The 12,539-nt window shown below is 42.7% G+C and overlaps 1 pseudogene; it reads left to right on the forward strand.

Moving 5' to 3' along the window:
- Positions 1 to 1,498: 1,498 nt before the first annotated feature.
- LOC119620507 (WD repeat domain phosphoinositide-interacting protein 4 pseudogene) lies at positions 1,499 to 8,383 on the forward strand (annotated as a pseudogene).
- The last annotated feature ends 4,156 nt before the right edge of the window (positions 8,384 to 12,539 follow it).

Consider the following 12,539-nt stretch of genomic DNA (forward strand, 5'->3'; position numbering starts at 1 on the left):
GCCCACAATAGGGGCCTAACCACTTGATAATTGTCTTAGTTTGTTTTCTGTTGCTCTAACAGAATACCATGGACTGGGTAGTTTATAAAGAAAAGAAGTGTATTTAGCTCCTGGTTCTGGAGGCTGGGAAGTCCAAAAGCATGTCACCACCAGCATCTGGTGAGGGTTGTCCCATGGCAGAAGGGAGGAAGGACAGAAAGTGGAAACAAAGGCACAAGACAGAGAGAAAATTTGGTCAAATTCATCCTCTTTATAAGGAGCCCCCTCCCGTGATAACTAACCCACTTTCATGATATTGACATTAATTCATTAATCCATATAATCACCTCTTAAAATTCCCACCTCTCAACATTGTTACAATGGGGATTAAGTTTTCAACACATAAATTTTTGGGAGGACACATTCAAACCATAGCAATGGTTAAAAATAAGCTCAGATACTCTCTTTTTTCCTTACCCTTCTCACATTTAATTATCTCTAAATCACTCATTCATTCAATAAATATTTTTTTCATCTGTCCTTACATGGCCTGTATGCAGGCTGTGCCCTCATGATTTTCTCATTCAGTAAAATTGAGCACCTACTATGTGTCAGATTTTGTTTCTGGCTCTGGGCATACCAAAGTGAACCAAATGGGGAAGGTACCTTCTATCATGGTGCTAGTATTCTAGAGGGGGAATAAATAATACTTCAATGTATTAGTTATCCATTATTGCATAGCAAATCACCCCAAAACTTAGTGACTTAGAATAACGACATTTACTATTTTGCTGTGTTTGTGGGTTAGGAATTGGGGCATGCTTTAGTAGGTCCTCTGCTTCAGGGTCTCTCACAGGCTGCAGTCATCTCAAGACTCGACTAGGGGAGAATTGGCTTTCAAAGTCATTCATGTGGTTGTTGGCAAGATTCCGTTTCTTGCTGTGTTGGCTACAGGCTACTGCCAGTCCTGGCCACATGCACCTCTCTGTTAGGGCAGATCACAATGCAAGCAAGAAAAGTCAGAGAGAGACAGAGAGAGAGAGGGAGAGTGCTGGGAAGACAAGAGTCATGGTCTTTTATGACCGATCTTGAAGTGACCTCCCATCACTATGCCATCTCCTATTTGTTAGGAACAAGTCCCTAGGTGGCCTACTGAAGGGGAGGGCATTACCCAGGGTTTGAATACCAGGGAATGGGGATCATTGTGAGCCATTTTAGAAGGCTGCCTCCCACAGTCAAGAAACAAGACAATTCCAGATCATACTCAGTGCTAGAGAGAAAATAGGACGGGCATAAGACAAAGAGCATCTGGGAGTGTTGGGGAGGTAGTCTTTAGTGAGTGTTTAGAGAGGACCTCACTGAGGAGGTAACAGTGAAGGAGAGAACTAAAGGGCAAGAAAGGGCCCACCTGGAAAGATTCAAGCCTTCCAGACAGAGGGAACAGAAAAGGCAAAGTGGCAGAATGAGCTCTGCCTGTTTGAGGAACAGCGTGGAGCCCAGTGACATGGAGTGAATGAGCATGAAGGAAGTGGGCACTGCTGAGATGAGGCCTGGTAATGAGCACATGAGTGCATACCGTCTGTGTTTTGAAATACTGAGCAACTTCCCTATGTCACAGCTTGTAAGTGACACAGCACATACAAGGATTTGAACCCGAGTCCATCTGATGCTAAAATCCATGTTTTTGCCACACTAGTGCCTTACAGAATTTACTAGAAGGGGATGCTGATGGGTGGTGGTCAGCCACTCCAGGTGCCCACCACGTAAGTAAGACTTTCAGGGCTAAAACCAGGATAGTCTTGAGGAAATTGGGATAGTGGGCCACCCTCAAGACACAACAGGAGCACTGAGTTCTCTGACGTGATATGAAACCCAGCATGAGCTGGCAGCCCAGAGTCAGCCTAACGAGAAGTCGGCTGTGTCTTTTGTTACCAAGAAAACAAAACTGTAGCATAACCCCACCTTGTTGAAACAAAATGTTTACATTCTTCTGTTCCGCTTTGCTTAAGTCATTCCTGTGGGACAAGCCGGCCTAACATACAGGTGTAGTCAGGGGCTAGGAGAGACCTAGACGGCCCCTGTACATTCTCAGTCACTGAAGCGAGACCTTCCTCAGGAAGGACTCCCAGCTCCCTTAGTCATCATTCCCTCTGGGCATCCTGCTTTTGGCATAATTACTGATACGAGCACCTCATGTCCCTTCCTGAATTATACCTACCCCCCGCCTCCCCACCCCCTGTACACGCTTTGCACAGTATCTGGCCCACGGAAGTGACTTCATGGAAATTCAACGGATGAACGACTGGACAATGAACAACGCACAGCAATGTGTGGTGTGGCAGAAAAGGCTACACCAGCAAAAATTGGAAGCTGAGCTTTGCGTATTTCCTTGCCTTGGTCACTTTGCAATTTCCTGGGTGCTTGAAACAGAAAGTCACTGATTCTAAGCCCCTGTGGGATCTGGGACCTCCCATCAAGGTATCTGGAAAGTCCTCATTCTTCACTTCTCCATGCGATCCTACCCTGCAGACTAGCCCTGCTTTCGGAACCTCTCCTGTTACACATTCTGTGACCCTGAGACTCTCTTTTATTTTATTTTATTTATTTATTTTTATATTCCCATGTTTCCAAAGGCATAATAGGGCAGTTAAGTATAGCTATGACTATGCCTTTCCATAGCCCAGAAGAGTCTGGAAAACTGGGAATACCCAAAGCTCAGGATGATATTGCGTACACAAAGTACTAGGTGGAGGAATGTTAGATAGAAAGCAGACTCAGTCATATAAAATATACACATGATAGCATGATCTGCATTTCTGTGATGCTTCTGAAGTACAGAAGCATTCAGCACTTTCGTAACTCTTATTGCAAGTTACCTCTTCAATCATTTTTAAAAATGCTTTAAAAGTTTTTTAGCTTATTGAGGTATGACTGACAAAAATTGTATATATTTAAAGTGTACAACATGTTTTGATATATGTATACATTGTGAAATTACCACAATTAAGCTAATAAACATATCCATTATCTCACATTACATTTGTGTATGTGTGTGCACGCACACACATAGTGAGAACACTTAAGATCTACTCTCAGCAAATATCAAGTATTTCAAGTATATCAAGTATGCAATATATTATTACTATACACTCACCATGCTGTACGTTAGGTCTTCAGAATTTATTTATAAATTATAACTGAAAGTTTGTACCCTTTGACCAATGTCCCCGTTTCCACCATTCCTAGTGACCACTGTTCTACTCTGTTTTTATGAGTCTGGCTTTTTTTAGATTCCACATGTAAGTGAGATTATGCAGTATTTGTCTTTCTGTGACTGGCTTATTTTACTTAGCATAATGTCCTACTGGTTCATCTATGTTGCTGCAAATTGCAAGATTTCCTTTTTTTTTTGAGGCTGAATAGTATTTCATTGTGTATGTATACACTGCGTTTCTTTATCCATTCATTCATTGATGGATACTTACATTGATTCCATATCTTGGCTATTGTGAATAATGCTGCAATAAACATAGGAGTGTAGACAGCTCTTTGATACACTGATTTCATTTTCCCTGGGTATATGCCTAGAAGAGGGATTGCTAGATCATATGGTGGTTCTAGTTTGACTATTTTGAGGAACCTCCATATTGTTTTCCATGATGGCTATACCAATTTACATTCCCACCAATAATGTGTAACAGTTCCCTTTCTCCACATCCTTGTCAACACTTATCTTCTGGCTTTTTGGTACTAGCCATCCTAACAAGTGTGAGGTGACATTTTACTGTGGTTTTGATTTGCATTGCCCTGATGATTAGTGATGTAGAACCTTTGTATATACCTGTTGGCCATTTGTATGTCTTCTTTGGGAAAATGTCTATTCAGATTCTTTCCCCACTTTAAAATCCAGTTATTTGTTTTTTTGCTATTGAATTGTATGAATTTTTTATGTATTTTGGATAGTAACCATTTATTATATGTATAGTTTACAAATTTTCTCCCATCCTATAGGTTCTTTTTAAAATTTTATTACAAAGTTAAAAATTTTGTTTTAATTTTTGTGGGTACATAGTAGGAATGTATATTTATGGGGTGTGTGAGATGTTTTGATACACGCAAATTGTGTCACAGAAAATGAGGTATCCATCCCCTCAAGCATTTATCTTTTGTCTTATGATACAATTATACTCTTAGTTATTTTAAAATGTACAATTAAATTATCAAATAGTAGGTCTTATTCATTTTTTCTAACTATTTTTTTAGGTACCCATTAACCATCCCCACCCCCACCTCCTCCTTACCCCCCTCTATAGGTTCTTTTTATTTTGTTAATTTTTTTCCTTTGCTATGCAGAATAACATATGTTTTCAAAGCAAGTTAAAGCTGCTCTCTACTTAGATTAAGAAATCAAAACATCTGAAGTGGCTCCAGCAGAAGGAAAGGCAAGATGGGAATCAACAAAGTTTAATCTACATTCTTTCTGCTTCTCCTTTTTTACCAACACTGTATTCAACTGTATAACAATCGTACCAATAAGCACGAGAATGATAGTTTTTAGTTTAAAGACTATTTCAGTTTTAGTTAGACTACTTCAGACCTCACACTCCACGTTTCAGACTCCAGACTTTAGACAACATACTTCACACTCCAGACAACAGACTTTTAGACTCCAGCTTCAGACTTCAGACTCCAGATTGTACACTTCAGACAACAAACTCTAGACAACAGACTCCAGTCTCCACACTTCAAACAACAGACTACAGACTCCACACTCCAGACAATAGATTTTTAGACTCCAGAACAGACTTCGAACTTCAGACTCACTCCAGACTTCAGACTCCAGAACAGACTTCAGACTCCAGACCCAGATTTCAGACTTTAGAATTCAGACTCCAGACTTCAGACTCCAGACCAGACTTCAGATTTCAGACTCCAGACCAGACCTCTGACTTCAGACTTCAGACTTCAGACCCCAGACCCCAGATTTCAGACTCCAGGCTTCAGAGTTTGGACTTTGGACTACTTCAGCTTTAGTCAGACAGACAACTTCAGTCAGACCACTTTTCACCTCTACTATCTAATCTCATCTTTTAAACAACCCTCTAAAAAGATAACATTCCCAAGAAACTGAGACCCAGAAACACTGAATGACATACTCAAGACTAACCACCTAGTAAGGGGGAGGCCACAGTTTCCCGTGACTTTCTACTCTACCATTCATTGTAAATATATCTATTTACCTCTTCACCCTTTGAAGGCAGGAGACAATTTGAAAAGCCTAGATTGTTATTCAAGCCCTTACCCTGGCAACGTGCACACGGCAGATCCTTCACTTAGCTGGTAGAAAGAACACAGGCTTGGGAAGAAGATGTCTGATGTTCACTCCCTGACAACACTCTTGCTTGCTTGTCTGATCTCTCTGAGCCTTGGGTGGCCCATCTACTAAATAGGGATAAGTTATTTCCTGGGGATGCTAAGGGCCTTCTGCCTCATGCCTGCAGTGCTGCTCATGTTGCCCCCTTGGAATTACTTGTTCAGCTTCTTTCTTTCCCACCAGACTGTGAGCTTCCTCAGGGCAAAGACCAGGACTTTGTTGCTGTTAACCCCAGCAACTATCACCATGCCTGACCAAAGGGCATGCTGAATAAACATTGATTGTTCAAAACCACATGCCTGGTCCCTAGTAGGCACTTGCTGGTTACTACTTTCTTCCCACCCTCCCTCTGCCACCCCTACCTCTCTGAGTCTGGAGAGGATGGCCATGTACTTGGCAGGAGGCAGTGTCCATAGGGTTCAGGTCCTTTACAGCAGTCAGTTTCATTTCCTATGATTAAAATTTCTCTGAAACATATTATGCAAGAGCAGAATTTTAATATAGTCATTCCCTGGATGGTCTGGGCAAGACAGACCTACCCTGTACCAGTTCCTGGCACGGCTGGTGTTGCCCCAGTTATGCAAGTTTCTGAGGTTTAAAACAGAACAACAAACTTCCAGTGTTGCTATGAATGCCAAAGCAAACTTTCTCAGCAGAGTGGTTCCTCATTCTTGGAAAAGAGAGGAATGTCCTTTTCTTTCCCTGTCTCCTCTTCTCTGAGAGAAAAGCGATAATTTATTATTGAGATTGCAGATTGGGCCTTGACCCCTTCTCCTTTGACAAAGAGGCAAAACAAAATAAAATAAAATTTTCATTAATGCATTCCTCTCTCCCCTTTCTCTGTCCCCTCCCCTTTTCTGTTCTCTATATCTCTACTTCTGAATGTGCCCCCAACTTGTTTCCAAATACTTCCTTCTGCACTGTCCCACCTGAACCTCTGCTAGGTAATGCCCTCTGCTCCCTTTTTGCCATCAACAGTCTCATTTCCTGAGAGACACTTAGCTCATCTAGTTGGTTAGAAGAAAACATTATGATTGATCTAATTCATATTGAAGTGTGAATGACTAAAAGCCCAATATATTTACATTCCTTCATATAATTGCCTTTTAACCAAAGGGGCTTATTAATCCAAGTGAACACTTTCCACGTAGAATTCCCGTAAAGAATCTTGGGCTAGTTATTCCTCTGAGTGTCCCTCAGGGAGTGACAATTTCTTCATAACTTCTGTCTTTCTCTTCAAAAGTAAAATGAAGGGAATTGTCAGTGATCTCATATTGGGTCTACATTGGGGATTATACCGTCAGTGAGCTAGAGATGGGACAAGTTTAGGGACTGATTTTCTTAGAGGCAATCATTACCTGGTAATTTTCCTGGCAATTGAATTATGATCTTAGAAACAAATGCTTTTAAATAAAAGGTCAGCTGGGTATGGTGGCTCATGCCTGTAATCCCAGCACTTTGGGAGGCCAAGGCAGGCAGATTACTTGAGGTCAGGAGTTCAAGACCAGCCTGGCCAACATGGTGAAACTCTGTCTGTACTAAAAAAAAAAAAAAAAAAAAGTACAAAATTTAGCCTGGTGTGGTGGTGCACACCTGTAATCTCAGCTACTTGGGAGGCAGGAGAATCGCTTCAACCTGGGAGGTGGACGTTGCAGTGAGCCAAGATTGCACCGCTGCACTCTAGCCTGGATGAAAGAGCAAGACTCCGTCTCAAAAACAAACAAATAAACAAACAAACAAACCTTCTGGTCTTGGTAGGTGGTAGTAGTAGCCCCAAGTTCTCAGAGATCTCAGTGCTGATCTGGGATGATGCCCGGGAGGGCAAGGACTCCAAAGAGAAGCTGGTGCTGGAGTTCACCTTCACTAAGCCAGTACTGTCTGTGCTCATGCGCCATGACAAGATCGTGATGATGCTGAAGAACCACATCTGTGTGTACTCCTTCCCAGACAATCCCCGAAAGCTGTTTGAGTTTGATACCTGGGACAACCCCAAGGGGCTCTGTGACCTCTGCCCCAACCTGGAGAAGCAACTGTTAGTGTTCCTGGGACACAAGTGTGGGAGTCTGCAACTTGTGGACCTGGCGAGCACAATGCCTGGCACTTCGTCTGCTCCATTCACCATCAATGCACACCAGAGTGACATAGCCTGTGTGTCTCTAAACCAGCCAGGGACTGTAGTGGCCTCAGCCTCCCAGAAGGGTACCCTTATTCACCTCTTTGACACACCATCCAAGGAGAAACTGGTAGAGCTGCGCCGAGGCACTGACCCTGCCACCGTCTACTGCATTAACTTCAGCCACGACTCCTCCTTCCTCTGCACTTCCAGTGATAAAGGCACCGTCCATATCTTTGCTCTCAAGGATACCCACCCCAACCGCCGCTCCGCTCTGGCTTGCCGTGGGCAAGGGCCTATCATTGGGCAGCACGTGGACCCTCAGTGGAGCCTGGCGAGCTTCACTGTGCCTGCTGAGTCAGCTTGCATCTGCGTCTTCTGTCGCAATACTTCCAAGAACGTCAATTGTGTCATTGCCATCTGCGTAGATGGGACCTTCCACAAATAGTCTTCACTCCTGATGGAAACTGCAGCAGAGAGGCTTTTGACGTGTACCTTGACATCTGTGATGATGATGACTTTTAAGGACCCTGGGGGCTGTGCTAGGGACCTGCAGTGGCAGACTGCAGAGCTGAGCCTTGGCAGTGGGGCGTGCTTGGAAGCCACCAGCCAGCAAGCGTTAATGGGGCCGGTGCCCACTTTCCACTCAGCAGAGTTATGTCTAAATAAAGAGCTCACTTCCCCCCAGCACTTCTTGATGACTGTGTGCCCCAAGGGCCAGGCCAGAGACCTAGGAAGGCAGCAACTCCTTGGGATACCTAACCTGGAGGAAATTGTCAGGGACCTAGAAGGAGTGTCCTAATCCAACCTGGGGATTTTTAAAAAGCTTCCTAGGAAGAGATGATCTCTGATGTGATGAATACAAATAAAAGACCCTTAATGGCAAACAACAACAACAGAAAAACAACAAAAAACAAACAAACAGGTACTGTTGGTAATTTACATGTGCCATCTCACCAAATTTTCATAACAACCCTATGAAGTCCATTTCACAGAGACGATAACTTGCTCAAAATCATGCAGTTAGCAAGATGGCTCAGAATCTCTATTCATAACCACTATACACACTGCCTTTGTTATGTTTCACGTTATCAGAAATGTTATCACTTTGGAATGTTATTTATCGCAACAGACAAAACCTAATCAACAGACATCATCTTAACCTTCTAAAAGTCAATCTGAACAGTTTGACAAAATGAAAACTTAATGTAGACTAAGACCCCATTGTACCCAACCTTGTATACTCAAGGTTGATGAGGTACTATGCCTGCTGTTTTCTAGTTACTTAGTGAGGCCATCACTAATCTCAGCAGATTCCGGGGGTTTGAAGGCAGTGACCACTTGAATCAAAAAATAAAATGTTGACTACAAGCAGAGCAAGTAACTGTATGATATTCCTTTTCCCCAGGACAAATGTTTCCACAATTTTCATTCTGATCCATCAACAATGTGATGAGACTTCCTGGTCCCACTGCAAACCAGAGATGGAACTAAGTTCTCAGTTTAAATCCTAAGGCCTTTCTTGAGAATAATAGCTAACACTGAGCATTTAACCAGGTTCTAGGCACTATATTCTGGATAAGAATTATCTCCATTTAATAAATGTGAAAACTGAGTCTTGGGAGATCTGCTCAGTTATAAAGATAGCATGTGGAAGAATTAAGATGTGAATCCAAGTCTGACCGCAAAACATTTGCCCTTGCAAACCACACTACATTGCTCCCATAATGTGGATGGTAGGCATGACTGAACTGTGCTGAGCCCCGGGAATCAGTGGACATAGCTTTGGATTTGAGGTACATGGGCCACAGTTGATGGCTGCCTTGAGACAATCCAGAAGCTGATTTATGGCAGTGATTCATAGTGGGTCGTTTACAGCAGGAGTCCCCAACCCGAGGGTACTGGTCCGTGGCCTGCTAGGAACCAGGCCGCACAGCAGGACATGAGAGGCAGGTGAGTAAGCATTACTGCCCGAGTTCTGCCTCCTGTCAAATCAGTGGCAGCATTAGATTCTCATGGGAGCATGAGCCCTATTGTGAACTGGGCATGCAAGGGATCTAGGTTGTGTGCTCCTTATGAGGCTCCTTATGAGAACCTAATGCCTCTGAAACCATTCACCCCACCTCCCTGGTCTGTGGAACTGGTCCCTGGTGCCAAAAAGGTTGGACACTGTTGCTTTAGAGCCAGTATAGCATATTTTTAAGATATTATATTTTAGTATTATGCAATAAATAAATGAAAAATTTGCAATGAAGAGTTCTTGCTATGTTGCAGGTCAGGGATGATGATGATGATGGTGATGATGGTGATGATGCTAGCTAACAACGATTGAATTCCTTCTTTGTGTCAAGCATTCTGTTAAGCACATTATATGCATAACCTCATTTAAACAGGAAAGAAAATCAACTGTCATTTGAGTGATATCCTGTACTTCAGCCATTACTCAATCATCATTTGACTTCCTTCTTGGACTTAAAATAGTATATGGCATTATTTCAGGCAAGATTTGTTGTTCCTTAAAATTCTCATTTGAGGCAATCGTACCTGAATTGTGCAATGCATTTGGGCAATATTTGTATGAAGAAACCATGTGACAAAATGGGAACATGCACACACACATACAAAACAAACAACAAAAAATAAATAAAAATAAAGAATTCAGCCTTTTCAGGAGAATTGCTTAAACCCAGGATGCAGAGGTTGCAATGAGTCGAGATCATGCTACTGCACTCCAGCCTGGGTGAATCAGCGAGACTCTGTCTCAAAAACAACACGAAATTCAGCCTTTTGTATTATTTGAGTGTTTGGTTATGCTCTCATGGAATAACAAGATTATGAAGAATGGGAAGTTGGTTTATGGAGATCTAGTGAAATGCATGGCATGTGGGCTTTGAAATCAAGTGGAGGTTCCAATCCCAACTATGTTACTTGGCAAGTTTGTGAACTCTTCTGAGCCTCCTTGACTAAAATGCAGGTAATACCTGCCTCATAGACTTCTTATAGGATTAAACAAAAACACTTAAAACAACCAGAAGAGATCTTAGCTCAAGATAGGGTCTCAACAGAAGTAATTGACTTCCATTCCTCAACCTTACTTTGGATTCTACCTGCCAAACTCTACAATGTTTACTGACTTCTCCTTCCTTCACCCTCTGTTCTAGGTCCCATTTTTACAGTTTTGTATTTCCTAATTACTTTTATTTACTCATTTATTTATTCAAAGGTATTTACTGAACAACTGCTATATATGAGGTACTAGAACAAGCACTGAGGAGGCAATGGTAAGCGAAACCAAACAAAATTCCTGGTTATGGAGAGAGACAGGCATTAATCACACAAGAAGGAAGAAAGCTACAAACTGAGCCACATGCTTTGAAGGAAAAGATTACATCTCTAGACTGAAAAGTGAGGGAAGTGAAGTTGGGTGGGGGCCTGAAGAGAATGAGCATGGTCTATAATAGGTGGTGCTGGTGCTAGTGGAGGTGGTGGTGATGGTAGAGTTGATGGTGGTGATGGAGGCAGTGGTGATGATGGAGGTGATGGTGATGATAAGGTGGTGGTGATGATGGAGTTGGTGGTAATGGAGGTGGTGGTGATGGTGGAGTTGATGGTGATGATGGAGGTGGTGGTGATGGTGCAGTTGATGGTGATAAGGTGGTGGTGATGATGGAGTTGGTGATGATGGAGGTGGTGGTGATGGTGGAGTTGGTGGTGGTGATGGTGGAGTTGATGGTGATGATGGAGGCGGTGGTGGAGTTGGTGGTGGTGATGGAGGTTGTGGTGGTGATGGTGGAGTTGATGGTGATAAGGGGGTGGTGATGTTGGAGTTGATGGTGATGATGGAGGTGGTGGTGATGGTGCAGTTGATGGTGATAAAGTGGTGGTGATGGTGGAGTTGATGGTGATGATGGCGGTGGTGGTGATGGTAGAGCTGATGATGATGATGAGGTAGTGGTGATGGTAGAGTTGATGATGATGATGAGGTAGTGGTGATGGTATAGTTGATGGCAATGATATGGTGATGGTGAAGTTGATGATGATGATAAGGTGGTGGTGATGGTGGAGTTGATGGTGGTGATGAAGGTGGTGATGGTAGAGTTGATGATGGTGATGGAGGTGGTGATGATGGTAGAGTTGATGGCAGTGATGTGGTGGTGGTGATGATAGTGGAGGTACTGGTGATGGTGAAGGGAATGTGGTAGAAAGTAGCATTCAAAACAGAGGGAATAGTATATTCAAAGAATCGGTAGAGGTGGAACCTCTGCACGTCTGAGAAGCTGAAAGACTAGTGTGGCTGGCATGTGGATGGTGAGAGAGAAGGAGCAGAGATCAAAAGGAAAGTAGAATCCACACCACAGACCCTGGAGGGCCTTGTAGAATATGTTAAGCATTTGAATCCTCATCCTAAGAACTAGATGCCACAGAAAAGCTTAAACATGGGGCGAGGTGCGGTGATCAGATTTGCATTGTGAAAAGATCATTCTAATTCTTTATGGTCCAATAATGGTAGCTACTAGCTACACATGGCTACTGAACACTTGAAATATTGCTAGTTTTAGTAGAGATGTAAAATAATCACAGGATTTCAAAGACTTAGTATAAAAAATGTAAAATATCTCATTAATTTAAAAATATTAATTATATCTTGAAAAAATATTTCAGATTAAATATAATTAAAATCAATTTAAAAATTATTTATAAAAACAATTTCTAGGCCAGGCGTGATGGCTCATGCCTCTAATCCTAGCACTTTGGGAGGCTGAGGTGGTAGGATTGCTTGAGCCCAGGAGTTTGAGACCAGACTGGGCAACATAGGGAGACCTTGTCTCCAATAAAACAAACAAAACAGTTAGCTGGATGTGGTGGCGCACACCTATGGTCCCAGCTACTCGGGAGGTTAAGGCAGGAGGATCACTCGAGCCCAGGAGGTCGAGACTGCAGTGAGCCATTATCATGCCATTGTACTCCAGTCTGGGTGGCAGAGAAAGACCCTGTCTCAAAAACAAACAAACAAAACCCATTTCTCCCACTCCCCCAAAAGCCAATTACCTGTTTCTTGTCACCCTTTTAAAA

Source organism: Chlorocebus sabaeus, chromosome 7 (genome assembly GCF_047675955.1).
Source record: "Chlorocebus sabaeus isolate Y175 chromosome 7, mChlSab1.0.hap1, whole genome shotgun sequence".
Taxonomy (NCBI): Eukaryota; Metazoa; Chordata; class Mammalia; order Primates; family Cercopithecidae; genus Chlorocebus; species Chlorocebus sabaeus.